Source organism: Chiloscyllium plagiosum, unplaced genomic scaffold (assembly GCF_037043375.1).
Source record: "Chiloscyllium plagiosum isolate Xiang-an unplaced genomic scaffold, Cpla_swu_hap1 HiC_scaffold_50, whole genome shotgun sequence".
NCBI lineage: Eukaryota > Metazoa > Chordata > Chondrichthyes > Orectolobiformes > Hemiscylliidae > Chiloscyllium > Chiloscyllium plagiosum.
The window spans coordinates 52731824-52738088 of record NW_028270188.1 but is presented as its reverse complement, the minus strand read 5'-3'; positions in this window follow the sequence as shown (position 1 = coordinate 52738088).

The window sequence follows — 6265 nt, the reverse complement described above, 5'->3', positions numbered from 1 at the left end:
TGTACAGTTACACAGTGAGTGACCCTTACCCTGCTGAATAAACACTGACTCTGTACGGTTACACAGTGAGTGACCCTTACCCTGCTGAATAAAAACTGACTCAGTACGGTTACACAGTGAGTGACCCTTACCCTGCTGAATAAACCCTGACTCTGTACGGTTACACAGTGAGTGACCCTTACCCTGCTGAATTAACACTGACTCTGTATGGTTACACAGTGAGTGACCCTTACCCTGCTGAATAAACCCTGACTCTGTACGGTTACACTGTGAGTGACCCTTACCCTGCTGAATAAACACTGACTCTGTACAGTTACACAGTGAGTGACCCTTACCCTGCTAAATAAACACTGACTCTGTACGGTTACACAGTGAGTGACCCTTACCCTGCTGAATAAACATGACTCTGTACGGTTACACAGTGAGTGACCGTTACCCAGCTGAATAAACACTGACTCTGTACGGTTACACAGTGAGTGACCCTTACCCTGCTGAATAAACCCTGACTCTGTACGGTTACACAGTGAGTGACCCTTACCCTGCTGAATAAACACTGACTCTGTACAGTTACACAGTGAGTGACCCTTACCCTGCTGAATAAACACTGACTCTGTACGGTTACACAGTGAGTGACCCTTACCCTGCTGAATAAAGACTGACTCTGTACGGTTACACAGTGAGTGATCCTTACCCTGCTGAATAAACACTGACTCTGTACGGTTACACAGTGAGTGACCCTTACCCTGCTGAATAAACACTGACTCTGTACAGTTACACAGTGAGTGACCCTTACCCTGCTGAATAAACACTGACTCTGTACGGTTACACAGTGAGTGACCCTTACCCTGCTGAATAAACACTGACTCTGCACAGTTACACAGTGAGTGGCCTATACCCTGCGGAATAAACACTGACTCTGTAGGGTTACACAGTGAGTGACCCTTACCCTGCTGTATAAACACTGACTCTGTACGGTTACACAGTGAGTGACCCTTACCCTGCTGAATAAACACTGACACTGTACGGTTACACAGTGAGTGACCCGTACCCTGCTGAATAAACACCGACTCTGTACGGTTACACAGTGAGTGACCCTTACCCTGCTGAATAAACACTGACTCTGTACGGTTACACAGTAAGTGACCCTTACCCTGCTGAATAAACACCGACTCTGTACGGTTACACAGTGAGTGACCCTTACACTGCTGAATAAACACTGACTCTGTACGGTTACACAGCGAGTGACCCTTACCCTGCTGAATAAACACTGACTCTGTACAGTTACACAGTGAGTGACCCTTACCCTGCTGAATAAACACTGACTCTGTACAGTTACACAGTGAGTGACCCTTACCCTGCTGAATAAACACTGACTCTGTACGGTTACACAGTGAGTGACCCTTACCCTGCTGAATAAACCCTGTCTCTGTACGGTTACACAGTGACTGACCCTTACCCTGCTGAATAAACACTGACTCTGTACAGTTACACAGTGAGTGACCCTTACCCTGCTGAATAAACACTGACTCTGTACAGTTAGACAGTGAGTGACCCTTACACTGCTGAATAAACCCTGACTCTGTACAGTTACACAGTGAGTGACCCTTACCCTGCTGAATAAACCCTGACTCTGTACGGTCACACAGTTACTGACCCTTACCCTGATGAATAAACCCTGATTCTGTACGGTTACACAGTGAATGACCCTTACCCTGCTGAACAAACACTGACTCTGTACGGTTACACAGTGAGTGACCCTTACCCTGCTGAACAAACACTGACTCTGTACGGTTACACAGTGAGTGACCCTTACCCTGCTGAACAAACACTGACTCTGTACGGTTACACAGTGAGTGACCCTTACCCTGCTGAATAAACATGACTCTGTACGGTTACACAGTGAGTGACCGTTACCCAGCTGAATAAACACTGACTCTGTACGGTTACACAGTGAGTGACCCTTACCCTGCTGAATAAACCCTGACTCTGTACGGTTACACAGTGAGTGACCCTTACCCTGCTGAATAAACACTGACTCTGTACAGTTACACAGTGAGTGACCCTTACCCTGCTGAATAAACACTGACTCTGTACGGTTACACAGTGAGTGACCCTTACCCTGCTGAATAAACACTGACTCTGTACAGTTACACAGTGAGTGACCCTTACCCTGCTGAATAAACACTGACTCTGTACGGTTACACAGTGACTGACCCTTACCCTGCTGAATAAACACTGACTCTGCACAGTTACACAGTGAGTGGCCCTTACCCTGCTGAATAAACACTGACTCTGTAGGGTTACACAGTGAGTGACCCTTACCCTGCTGAATAAACACTGACTCTGTACAGTTACACAGTGAGTGGCCCTTACCCTGCGGAATAAACACTGACTCTGTAGGGTTACACAGTGAGTGACCCTTACCCTGCTGAATAAACACTGACACTGTACGGTTACACAGTGAGTGACCCGTACCCTGCTGAATAAACCCTGACTCTGTACGGTTACACAGTGAGTGACCCTTACCCTGCTGAATAAACACTGACTCTGTACGGTTACACAGTAAGTGACCCTTACCCTGCTGAATAAACACCGACTCTGTACGGTTACACAGTGAGTGACCCTTACCCTGCTGAATAAACACTGACTCTGTACAGTTACACAGTGAGTGACCCTTACCCTGCTGAATAAACACTGACTCTGTACAGTTACACAGTGAGTGACCCTTACCCTGCTGAATAAACACTGACTCTGTACGGTTACACAGTGAGTGACCCTTACCCTGCTGAATAAACCCTGACTCTGTACAGTTACACAGTGAGTGACCCTTACCCTGCTGAATAAACCCTGTCTCTGTACGGTTACACAGTGAGTGACCCTTACCCTGCTGAATAAACACTGACTCTGTACGGTTACACAGTGACTGACCCTTACCCTGCTGAATAAACCCTGACTCTGTACAGTTACACAGTGAGTGACCCTTACCCTGCTGAATAAACACTGACTCTGTACGGTTACACAGTGACTGACCCTTACCCTGCTGAATAAACACTGACTCTGTACAGTTACACAGTGAGTGACCCTTACCCTGCTGAATAAACCCTGACTCTGTACAGTTACACAGTGAGTGACCCTTACCCTGCTGAATAAACCCTGACTCTGTACGGTCACACAGTTACTGACCCTTACCCTGCTGAATAAACCCTGATTCTGTACGGTTACACAGTGAATGACCCTTACCCTGCTGAACAAACACTGACTCTGTACGGTTACGCAGTGAGTGACCGTTACCCTGCTGAATAAACCCTGACTCTGTACGTTTACACAGTGAGTGACCCTTACCCCGCTGAACAAACACTGACTTTGTCCGGTTACACAGTGAGTCACCCATACCCTGCTGAATAAACCCTGACTCTGTACGGTTACACAGTGAGTGACCCTTACCCTGCTGAATAATCACTGACTCTGTACAGTTACACAGTGAGTGACCCTTACCCTGCTGAATAAACACTGACTCTGTACAGTTACACAGTGAGTGACCCTTACCCTGCTGAATAAACACTGACTCTGTACGGTTACACAGTGAGTGACACTTACCCTGCTGAATAAACACTGACTCTGTACAGTTACACAGTGAGTGACCCTTACCCTGCTGAATAAACCCTGACTCTGTACGGTCACACAGTTACTGACCCTTACCCTGCTGAATAAACCCTGATTCTGTACGGTTACACAGTGAATGACCCTTACCCTGCTGAACAAACACTGACTCTGTACGGTTACGCAGTGAGTGACCCTTACCCTGCTGAATAAACCCTGACTCTGTACGTTTACACAGTGAGTGACCCTTACCCTGCTGAACAAACACTGACTTTGTCCGGTTACACAGTGAGTGACCCTTACACTGCTGAATAAACCCTGACTCTGTACGGTTACACAGTGAGTGACCCTTACCCTGCTGAATAATCACTGACTCTGTACAGTTACACAGTGAGTGACCTTTACCCTGTGCAATAAACACTAACTCTGTACGGTTACACAGTGAGTGACCCTTACCCTGCTGAATAAACTCTGACTCTGAACGGTGACACTGTGAGTGACCCTTACCCTGCTGAACCAACACTGACTCTGTACGGTTACACAGTGAGTGACCCTTACCCTGCTGAATAAACACTGACTCTGTACGGTTACACAGTGAGTGACCCTTACCCTGCTGCATAAACACTGACTCTGTACGGTTACACAGTGAGTGACCCTTACCCTGCTGAATAAACACTGACTCTGTACGGTTACACAGCGAATGACCCTTACACTGCTGAACAAACACTGACTCTGTACAGTTACACAGTGAGTGACCCTTACCCTGCTGTATAAACACTGACTCTGTACAGTTACACAGTGAGTGACCCTTACCCTGCTGAATAAACCCTGACTCTGTACGGTTACACAGTGAGTGACCCTTACCCTGCTGAATAAACACTGACTCTGTACGGTTACACAGTGAGTGACCCTTACCCTGCTGAATAAACGATGAGTGTGTACAGTTACACAGTGAGTGACCCTTACCCTGCTGAATAAACATGACTCTGTACGGTTACACAGTGAGTGACCCTTACCCTGCTGAATAAACACTGACCCTGTACGGTTACACAGTGAGTGACACTTACCCTGCTGATTAAACACTGACTCTGTACGGTTACACAGTGAGTGACCCTTACCCTGCTGAATAAACCCTGACCCTGTACGGTTACACAGTGAGTGACTCTTACCCTGCTGAATAAACGATGAGTGTGTACAGTTACACAGTGAGTGACCCTTACCCTGCTGAATAAACATGACTCTGTACGGTTACACAGTGAGTGACCCTTACCCTGCTGAATAAACACTGACTCTGTACGGTTACACAGTGAGTGACCCTTACCCTGCTGAATAAACACTGACTCGGTACAGTTACACAGTGAGTGACCCTTACCCTGTTGAATAAACCCTGACTCTGTACGGTTACACAGTGAGTGACCCTTACACTGCTGAAGAAACACTGGCTCTGTACGGTTACACAGTGAGTGACCCTTACCCTGCTGAATAAAAACTGACTCTGTACAGTTACACAGTGAGTGACCCTTACCCTGCTGAATAAACACTGACTCTGTACAGTTACACAGTGAGTGACCCTTACCATGCTGAATAAACCCTGACTCTGTACGGTTACACAGTGAGTGACCCTTACCCTGCTGAATAAACGATGACTGTGTGCAGTTACACAGTGAGTGACCCTTACCATGCTGAATAAACACTGACTCTGTCCGGTTACACAGTGAGTGACCCTTACCCTGCTAATGAACACTGACTCTGTACAGTTACACAGTGAGTGACCCTTACCCTGCTGAATAAACGATGACTGTGTGCAGTTACACAGTGAGTGACCCTTACCCTGCTAATGAACACTGACTCTGTACGGTTACACAGTGAGTGACCCTTACCCTGCTGAATAAACACTGACTCTGTACGGTTACACAGTGAGTGACTCTTACCCTGCTGAATAAACCCTGACCCTGTACGGTTACACAGTGAGTGACACTTACCCTGCTGATTAAACACTGACTCTGTACGGTTACACAGTGAGTGACCCTTACCCTGCTGAATAAACCCTGACCCTGTACGGTTACACAGTGAGTGACCCTTACCCTGCTGAATAAACGATGAGTGTGTACAGTTACACAGTGAGTGACTCTTACCCTGCTGAATAAACACTGACTCTGTACGGTTACACAGTGAGTGACCCTTACCCTGCTGATTAAATACTGACTCGGTACAGTTACACAGTGAGTGACCCTTACCCTGTTGAATAAACCCTGACTCTGTACGGTTACACAGTGAGTGACCCTTACACTGCTGAAGAAACACTGACTCTGTACGGTTACACAGTGAGTGACCCTTACCCTGCTGAATAAAAACTGACTCTGTACAGTTACACAGTGAGTGACCCTTACCATGCTGAATAAACCCTGACTCTGTACGGTTACCCAGTGAGTGACCCTTACCCTGCTGAATAAACACTGACTCTGTACAGTTACACAGTGAGTGACCCTTACCCTGCTGAATAAACACTGACTCTGTACGGTTACACAGTGAGTGACCCTTACCCTGCTGAATAAACACTGACTCTGTACGGTTACACAGTGAGTGACCCTTACCCTGCTGAATAAACACTGACTCTGTACAGTTACACAATGAGTGACCCTTACCCTGCTGAATAAACTCTGAC